Raw genomic sequence first — 10,095 nt, 5'->3', positions numbered from 1 at the left:
ATCGTTCTTACCGTAACTTGCCCGAGTTTTTTTCCTTCTTCCAAGTTTCGTGCACACGGTGAAAATCGAGGGTGATTCCTCGAGTGTTCGAGCGAACGAAATTGTCGAGTGCCGATGGTGGCGGCGACGAATCGTCAAGAAGATGAAATTTTAAGGGCACGCTAAGGTGTGATCGCGGAAGTATCGAATATAGGAATCGAAGAAAGAAGATAGGCGGAGAGACTGGTAGGAAGGATCGTTTCGAGGTTAACGAGGAGGGCCGTGATTCCAGAGGGGCTGTGCTCGTAGTACTCGATTCCGAGGGTGGTGGTAGTAGTAGTGCGGATAATGGCGGGAACAGCAAAAGCGACGGTAATGGTAGCCCTTGGGACACTGTTCGGATTCGAAGGATCGAATTTAGCGAGGGAACGCTCGTTAGCACCTTCTAACCATTCGGACCGGTACAGGACGACTAATTCGGATCGGATCTCGGTCGCGTTTATGGATCTTGTCAAAATGCTCTGTCTATCTTGTTAGGTTAGGTTCGCGTCTTGGTCCACTCTTCGTTCTCCTGTCCTTTCCGCTTAATTGGATCAGTCTCGACGTTAATTGACTAACAGAGAGCCGCTAACTCGAGTCGGCACGCGTCGCCACGCGGCGCCTCGCGTCGCAATTTTCTTCGCGCTCGACGTAACTAGTCGTTTCGAAGCTCGCGCGACGGAGAGAAACGAGAAGAGAAAATGGGAATTGGAATTTTCAGGCTGGCCGTTGGTCGCGTCGCGAATTATAGCACCGATAAATTATATGGTATCTACCGGCGAAATTATAATGCCCCGTAAACGTCGGCCGTTTTAATGCACGGGGACGATAATTTACAAAGAACGCTGACTCGCGCTTAATTATCTTCGTCGCGGCTGCTTTTCCATTGTGCTTTTAATTAATTTCACGCGTACGCGCGATAGGTGCGCGTAAGTACGAGGCGTACGGCAACTAAATAAGTGCCTGGCTGGAATCTTCCTTCGGAATTAGCTCGATTATTTTTCTTAGCTACGTCGTTAGCTACGTCGCGTCGGGGAAAATCTGTCGGAATATTTGACCGACACGACTCGGGGAACGGTTACGTCGCGTCGCGTCGGTTGGCGTAGTATCGTTCCCACTTGGCCGTCACGATCTAACGAGAATCCGTTTAAACGTATTCGATCGAACAAATGGAGAAATTTAAGCGATTTAATGGAAACGATATAAATACCGTGTTCGCGACGAAAGGGAAGGGAAGGGAAGGGGAAGGGAAAGAACGCGAAGCGAGTAAAAAAGGAAGGAGACCTTTGTCCTTTCTGGTAGCGTTCCGTAAGTCGAGGCGATATCCAACGATGGTCGTTAGATGGCCGTTATCGCCGTCGCCGTTAGTTACTCCACCTATTGTAACAATTTCATAGAGGTCCGTGCAGGGTGTGTAAAACCCTGCAACGGCCTCGCGTGTCGGAAGACGATAGTCGTCACAGTGACTGTTATATCAAACGGGGTCGAGATTGCGATAACGACTGGAACATACGTAGGATACACGGTTTTACGTAGCTACACTTCTGCGGGGTAGTTAGCGAGAACGTAGTTTCGTTCTACGCACGAGAAGGTGCACTGTCGTAGGACCCGTTTCGCTCTTTTTTCTTCGATAATCGAACACGGTAATCGAATTTAATTACTTACGACTATTACGACTATTACGACTATTACGACTATTACCTATTTCTAAATCACTCGGTGTACGTTCCCGCTACTGGAACCGCTGGGGGATCGCGAATTTGCTGAAATTCGATTAGCGAACTACGTTACGTGGCAAGATCGTCCGTAAGAAATTAGCTACTCGGAAGAAAGGCGAGTCGTAATATTTGGAGAGTAGGTAACGAGTTCCAGTTGTCTCCGGTCGCGGAGTTGCAAGCAGAGTGCAGGGGATGATGGGGAATTCCTACGCCAGTGGACGGTAGGTGTATGTAAAGGAAGCCCCAGTTGTACGTAAGCCGGAACGACGCGACGCGAGTGGAGGCGAGTGGAAGCGAGCGGTGTTTCGTGGCCGAAGCCAATCTCAGTCTCAGCTGGCCATTTGGCGTTTCCTTGCTCGCGCACACACGAGGAGAGCTTGCCTTTTATTCCGTTTAACCCCTGGCTCCGAGGTAACGGTTCAACCTCGTGCCGCGCAGCTCGCTAGAGAGAAAGAGAGAGAGAGAGAGAGAGAGAGAGAGAGAGGTCAGGCCAGCTTCCTAAATGATTAATTACCGATCTCCATCGCGCGGAGGGATCCTGCAGGAAGGCGGGTCGTTGGACGGCCTTAAAGTAAGCTCATTTCTAAAACGGATATTCCGTGTTCCGCGTGCCATGGAACGGTGCGGCGTGGCGTGTGGTGGCTCGGCGTGGCATTCGATGGCCCCCAAGCGTTGCTACCACTTCGCTGCCACCCCCTTTCGGTTGCGTAAGATCGACCTACGGGGTTCCTTCTTCGCGTGGCTAGTGGCTGCCGACTTTCGAGAGATCGTTGGCTCGATATCGCGCTACTCTCTCTCTCTCTCTCTCTCTCTCGCTCCTCGCGTAAATGAAATACGCTACGTGCTAGACGTAAAGAAAGGGGAAAAAAAGAAAAAACTTGCCACCTCGTTCCGCTGATCGATGGGACAAAAGTTATCGCGAAGCTGCTTGTACCAACGATTCTCTCTACTTAACAGTTTTCTGTCGATCGACGAGCAGCGAGAGCAACGCAACGATCGCTTTTCTTTTCTTACGTTATTCTATCACCGCGATCGGCCCGACTTCGTGGCAACTTTCGCGCGCAGTAGTTGCGCGCTCTAACCTACCTGACGGCCCCTGCTGTCCGCTATCGGTGTCTTTACAGCGTATACTCGGAATAACATTAAGGAGATACGTGCAGGTATACGAGTGCATAGTTCGTACTCGTCGACGATACTAGCGTACGACTCGAGAAAAAATAATTGGAAAAGTCGGTGAAACGTGTCGAAATTCGACAGAGCAGGCTCCCCTTAAGAGGGCATCGTTAGGGTTGTCCCGATTCCCCGTGACTCATCCGCGTAGGACTCGATATATCGGCGCACACGCGGCCGATTTCACCATAAAACGTGCACGCTCCACGGTCCCGGTGTATGCTTTGAATGTGGGCGGGGTGGGTTGCCATTTGCAATGCAAACGATAACACAGCGTATCGCACGAAACGCGCACACAGACGACAAACGCGCCGCGGCTACCGAACGGAAAACACTACGGAAGAATCGAGCAAAGACTAAAGAGAAAATCGTCGCCCTCGAAACGAATCGTAGCTGTAACGATGATACGGTAGCGATTCGAAACGCGGATCCAGCTTCTTCGGCAAATATCAGTTAGCGAACACAACTCGCGCTTCTATGCGTTAAAGGCTGTTAAGGGCAACTGCTTTATATGTATATTACCGTAGTTACGAGTCGGTTCGGAGCAACTGTCACCTACGAAGGCTCTCTTCCGCGAACACTTATTTTTTCTTCCCCTTTGTCTCTCTCCCCCCTTCGCCGGCACTCACCGGATTTACTTAAGATATTAAAGTACTCGGCGGCTTTCTTTTCCGTCAGTTTTCTTTCTCTCCCTCCGGGGCGGCGCGACGTCTTGCTTCCATTGTTCTCGAGGGTGGTGCAGGTTTCGGCATCCTCGAGGGAGTTTGGTGGCACGGCAGACAGCTTCGCTTAATTTGTAAGCGGATTTTTGCGCTAATCAACGGATTTAAGAAGCACGGGAGAAGCAGAAACCAGGGTGGAGAACGTTGGGGTAGAGAGGAGAAAACCGTCGAGACCAAAGACGAGGGACAAGAAAGTCATTTGAATTTATTTTAATTATACTAACGAACAGGCCGCGGAACGAGGGCCTAACGAATTATTTGCTCGAATATGATTGCGCGGAATTTCTAACGAAGGATCGACCGATCTCTCGTCTTCGAGAGGGCTGGTTGTTTGTCGATTTTCTATCCACCGTGGTCGAGCCCTTTTTCTCTCGCTGGCTGCGAAGGAAAAGGAAATTTACGGTTTTTAAAAAGGTGGTAGGTAACCTCGATCGAGGAGGGCAAAAACAAGGCGAATGCGACCTGCCCGTTAATAAATCATTTTGTTAGCGACGGACGACGGAGAACGTTAAAGAAACGGACGAGCGATAATGGATCGCGCGATTATTCACGGATCTCGTATCGATCGCCGACGACGTTGCGAGTGACTAGCGTGACGAGACCACCGGACAAACGGCCCGCCTCTTTTGCATCGCTCGAACAGAACCAAATAAGTCTCGTCTGCGCGTTCTCTCAAAATTCCGCGATTCTATCAAAAGATCGGTTAATAAACGGTTTAGCGCTCTGTTCAGCCGTGTTTCTTTCGAGTTACTCGTTAAGGTTCGAGCAACGACGAAGCAACGAAAGAAAGAAAGGAAGAGAAAAAAAAGAGAAAGGAGGATGAATGTTCGAAAGATGTTAAGGATACAAGGAAGGAAGGAAGGAAGGAAGGAAGAAAGAAAGAAGGTAGAAAAGAAAGCGTGGTTTCCTTAATGAGAAGTACAGAGTAAAGCTTTCTTTGCCCGTCCTTTTGCCGATCCTTTACCCTGTTCGTTGGGCGAGGAAGGGCTCGTTCCCGTGCGAGTTTGTCTCTGGTCGTGTCGTACCGCTCCGCGTGGCGTCGCGTTGCGTCGCGTCGCGTCGAGTCGCGTCGCGTCGCAACGTCGCGAACAGTCGAATCGGATTTGCGAGTTCGGGCCGCAACAGTTTCGTGTAGACTTTTTTTCCAGCCGGCCAGCCCGCCGTGCCGTTGAAATGCTTCTTGTGTAAGTAAAAATCTAAAGTGACTACCGAGATCTAAGTTTTAATTAGTTTATCTTGGCCGCGTGGCCATTGAATATTTATGAGCCATCGCTGCCTCCGTTGCGGCGCGAGAGAGCAATCAACGCGGATAAAGAGAGCGAGAAAGAGAAAGAGAGAAAGTGGAAAAGGGGGATGTTGGCAGCAAAGGGGACGAAGAATGAGATTCCAGCGGGCATGGAAAGGAACCGCCTGTGGTTCCTGTCATCCCATGGGATTTCGCTTTCGATGCGTTTCCATCCAGATACGTACTATTCTTCGGATATAATTGCACGCTACACGAAAATATGCAGATATTTCCGACGGAATAATACTCTACTTTTCGCTGCTTCGACTAATCGATTAGTCGAGGATTAGTTAGAATTTATAGATAGTTCGAAAATAGTTTTCGTACTGGTACGAGCAAAAATTGTAAGAAACGGAAGAACGGATGGATGGTTAGCTAGATTTCGGTTAGGCGAATTCGAGGGACGGGGAAGAAGAAGCAGAAAGAATCTATAAGTCCATAAATCTGTGAAGCCAGTCGGCGTGGCGGAGAGAAAAAGAAGGATCGTGAGAAAGCAGCGGGAGATAAATTTATGGTTGGTATCGTAAAAAACAGGAGCAGAGCAACGAAGAATTTTTATTTCCACCAGATTCGAATAATATTACGAAGTTTGTGCTACCGATTGCATTCTCAATCTGCTGATCTCGAATGAATTATCTGTCGAATGTTGCTTCGACCGAAGGAAACTATACGTACGCTCTTTCTGTTCGCGTGCTATACTCTTCTTTATCGAGCGATTTCGATTCCATACGATCACATTTAACGGGATTGAAAACCAACGAAATTGCATATATTATACATATACGTATATGTATACGACGCGTTCGAACGTAACGTATTAGCACAGATGGTGCTTTTCAGTTTGTTAGAACGGTAAGCTGGTTCGACGTATTTTACGGAGACAGCCAGTTCAACTTACCTGATCGACGGCGGCGTAAACAGCAATTACGAGATAATACCTGTAATTTAACAGGAGTCGAATAATAGCTGAAATATGTGAGCATATTTTTGCCTTCGTCGAGATTACCCGATAGGTACGCGCGCGCTTAGCTGTATCGATCGATTAGAAATAATTTGTCGCGATAATGTCGGAGGCTGGTAGAAACGAAGATAGAAGGATAGGATAGAAGAAAGGAACGCGGAGAAAAGAAAGTGGCGAGGAAATTTCACGCGTTACGTGACCGCGGGAAATCGTTAACGATAAAAACTTCCTCGAAATAAGTTTCCTGTTGAAACCCATTTACGAACGTCATCGTGCTTTCGCGAGTATTCGAGACACGTTTATCTACACGGTAGCGCACACGTGGTTCGCGCGACGCGGTGGCTTACAGATTGTCGATTCATATTTACATTTTAATAACTCTTCTCTTCTACCTTGTCACTCTCGTTCTCTCTGGCATCGCTGCTCGCGATACACATTTACCACGTGGACGACACACAGTTTTCCTTTCCTTTTTCATCCCCCCTGTTGACGCCCGTTAACGCGACCGCTCTTTCATTAAACAACAGAAGCGATAATAATAATAATAATTCCGTTTTAATATCGGTATTTCGTGTCGACACTTTGTTAGTCGGTATTATGTTACATAGAAGGTGGTTCGGTTTTCATTTTTTCACCACAAGCGCACAAGTTTATTTCGTAAACGTTTTATTGACAAGTCGCGAAGAAATATCGTATACATCGAATAGGTAGCTGACGCGTTGCCGTTGCCGGTGATCTCGCAGCGTTCTTCGAGTCGTTCCGGGCGCAGAGCATCTTCCATGCGCGTAAGGAACTATCCTGATAAGTTGAGAAGAATCTTGATAAGAACACTCCGCAGGACGAGAAAGGAAACGTTTATACTCTATTAACGCGGAGAATGATTATTACGCCTGTTTTTTTCTTCGTTTAATACGAGGGAAATATTGGCAAGTTGCGTTAGTATCGTAATAACGCGTACGATCGATTCTTAATTTAATGCGCATGAAAATTTTCGATTTAACAAGCTCATCTCGTAGACGCATTCTACCATGTAACTCTTTATTAATTGTATCATTGGATAGCGGTGGTTACCGCTTTTCTCTCTTTGTCTTCTGATTTTTAACGGACCAACCCATAATTATAATAATTCGAATTTCAAATTGCGATCGTATCCTGTCCCCGGCTCGACGACGCGTCTCGTTATAGGCAAATATTTTTCTGGTCATTGAACGTCGCCCGGGAAATAATAATTTTTGATACATTTGGATCGCAACGATTCCGGTGCACGTTCTCGTAATTATTGCGGTATATTCGTGCGCCCGCTTATTATTACGTACAGAGTGAAAATTTTATTCGTTTCAATAATTGCCGGATCGAACGAACGTCCTTTTATGACCACCGTAACGTTTCCTGCAAAAACAATGGCGCCAGTTATGGAAATTCCCCAGCATTTTGTTACTCGAAAGATTGAATTTTTAACGCTTCTCTGGAAAATATTTTCCCATTCGCGTTGAAATATGCAGTGTGTTTCGTTACGTGCGCTACAAACTGATATTTATGTACGTACTCATTATCGATATCGAAATTTCGCCACATTTTATTGAAGGCCCCGGCGTCAGCGTGGAAAACTAGGATAATCCGTTGTTAGAATCCCGAAATGCTCGAATCTGTAAAGTTTGAAATTTCTAAATTCCGAAATTCCTAACGCGTTGCCGTAGAACGCGTGACCGTGCGACGCGCGTAGCTATACAACGGGCTAGATTAAATATATGTAGATCGAATTGCGGTAAAATCCAAGCGGGCAAGGCTCGCGTGCGACCGTTTGCTCGCGATAATTTCATTTAATAGATATACCAGCTATTATTAATATTTCTCGTCGTTTCCCGCTGCTATAGCTGGTAAAGCTGCTGTAGTTTTCGACGGACGCGGACGTATCGCGTCGACTCGTTACGAGCGAAAGCTCTACAAATTCGATTGGCCGCGAGACTCGAAAACGTATCTGGAACAGTGGAACGTAATAATCGAAAAGGATATTAGAGGAAATGTCGGTTTACCTGTGCATAGAATACGCGAGGAACAAGTAGATTTTAGTATTTTTCTTAATATCGAGGCGACATCGAGGCGACATCGAGGCGACGCGAGGCGACGATGTCGTTCGAAAGAGGAACTCAGGGGCACGGATGCGCTCGAGCTGGGGGAAAGCATTTAAATTTAAAAGGATACCCAAGTTCGAAGTTTTAAGCGGACCAAAGAAGAAGTTGGTTGTCCCTTCTCTCGCATCCGAGGGTATTTGCATGAGAAAAGTGCTCTACGATTCCTTCGATTACACACTCGCCACCATGGTCCCGAAGATAGCTCGCATTCCAGGAAATTCTTTTCGAGAGATCTTTGTAACGATGAACTTTTCAGATAGATGCGACACCGTACACGTGTTCCATTCACAGCGCTCCGGTCTGCTCGCTCTTCGCTCCTTACCGAATACACGCTCTCTTTCACGCTCCGCGCGTTTTAACTCTTTTTCTTTCGACGTTTCAACTTTTCCCTTTCTTCTCGTTCCCAGATTATTCCGCAGCTTCTCGCTTTTCCTAAAATACAAGAAAATACGATAAAATACGATAAAATACGATAAAAACGATGCTTCGATCTAACAATATTCTAAACAATGTTCGGAAAAATCGGATAAAGCGATACCGAATGATAGGTATTTAGGATAATCTTTACGATAGTCTTTTATTCTCGAAGCAAATATGTAGTTCGAAGCTTAAGTACGTATATCCGCGTAATCCTTTGGCCTGTTCTCGGGCACAGGAACCCAGCCGGATCCCAATGGAGGTTGATATTGGCGGTTGATTATCAATTTTCTACCAATTTGGTTCCACTTGTAGCGGCGCCAGCTTTTGTCCCGCTAATCACCCCTTGGTTACCGCTTTCGCCCCCCGCCGCGCCGAGCCGCGCCGAGCCGCGCCACGCCACGCCGCGTCACGTCGGGTACATCCGATCCGAACCGCTTTGCATATTACGCCACGATATAACTCCGCTATTCTACGTCACCGCTCGACGAGTCTCACCCCGCGTCGCCTTTCTTTTCGCCCCTCGAACAAAAATGCCGATCAACCAGCGTGGATCGTGGTTGCCGAAAAGCGCAACTGGAGACGCTAACTAACTTGTCCGTGTAGTTCGAGTAGTTCCACCTAACCTAACCATCGTTAGTAGTAACCGATGGATTTTATTCGTTTCGTAGGATTCGTGGTTCGAGCTAACCGAAATACGCGTAGGTAATGTCTGTTTCGTCGAGAAGATTCCTCGCGTTGGCTTCGAACGTAGTAGGAGCTGCGAGGAACCTCCAGGAACGAACCGACGCGAAGCGACGGTATCGTAAGCTGTAAATTGTAAGATCAAGTCGAGCGGAAGAACGTCGGTTATAGTTTTTCGCGAATTAACCGGGAGGCAAGCGGACTCGTTCGCGAAACAACAGAGGGATCAAACGTGGACGCTTATGGGATCAGCGATCTGAAAACGTTGTGTTGTTTCAGGTGAGCCAGCTCTCACGCGCCACACCCTGTTTTCCACGCTGGAACCTCCCCGCACCCTCTGGTTGCCGCGTTTCCCTCGCCGTGACCGATCGGAATTTCGAAATCGCTCGGTCTAGCGGCTAACAAAATTTTTTATTCCTCCGAAAAATACCGCGTGACGAGCCACTCGTGTACGCTCGGCAAACAATTCCTGGGCTCGATCCGAATTTCAACGTAAAAACGAGAATCCTCTTTTTCTCTTCGCGTTACACCCTCCAATTGTTTCTTCGATTCCTCCGTTTCGCGACTGCTCGCGACTGCTCGCGACTGCTTCGAATTACAGCCACGAATGTCGGTCAAATTTACTCTCATTAAATTAGCTCTACTCGCGGCAGAACTCGTTCCTTTTTCTTTTCTCGACGTTCATTAAAATTTATTCGCCATTAAGCAGGAGAAACGGCGATGAAATAAAACCGTCGTTCCTGCTGAAAATTCGCCGAGGGTCGTCGGTAATAAACGGTGTATCACTGTTTCTCGGCACATTAAATACCGCTTAGCGCGCGATCTCCCGACTCGAGCGAAACGAGACGACGACGACGACGACGACGACGACGACGATGGTGGCGGCGTAAGAGAATTTCGGTGATTTAACGTTCGCGAGAGCATTATTGTCGAGAAAACCTCGCTGGAGATCGTTGAAAGAAACGTTGTTCCTTTGACCGAAGGTCAA

The 10,095-nt window shown here is 47.5% G+C and overlaps 1 long non-coding RNA gene across 8 annotated transcripts in view; it reads right to left on the bottom strand.

Annotated features, from left to right (window-relative positions):
- Positions 1-6,523: 6,523 nt before the first annotated feature.
- Positions 6,524-10,095, bottom strand: part of LOC105663649 (uncharacterized) — a 107,315-nt gene continuing 103,743 nt past the window's right edge. For 5 of the 8 annotated variants that reach the window (XR_013040439.1, XR_013040437.1, XR_013040433.1 and 2 more), the window contains 3 exons: positions 7,708-8,438; positions 7,421-7,520; positions 6,524-7,263 (listed from right to left, as the gene is read on the bottom strand). This is a non-coding gene — a long non-coding RNA (uncharacterized LOC105663649). The remainder of the gene's footprint in view (positions 7,264-7,420; positions 7,521-7,707; positions 8,439-10,095) is intronic. The other 3 variants (XR_013040434.1, XR_013040436.1, XR_013040440.1) reach the window with 3 other exon arrangements.

This window comes from Megachile rotundata, chromosome 2 (genome assembly GCF_050947335.1).
Source record: "Megachile rotundata isolate GNS110a chromosome 2, iyMegRotu1, whole genome shotgun sequence".
Lineage (NCBI taxonomy): Eukaryota > Metazoa > Arthropoda > Insecta > Hymenoptera > Megachilidae > Megachile > Megachile rotundata.
Note: the sequence above shows the minus strand (reverse complement) of the source record. Positions and strands in the feature narration are given on the sequence as shown.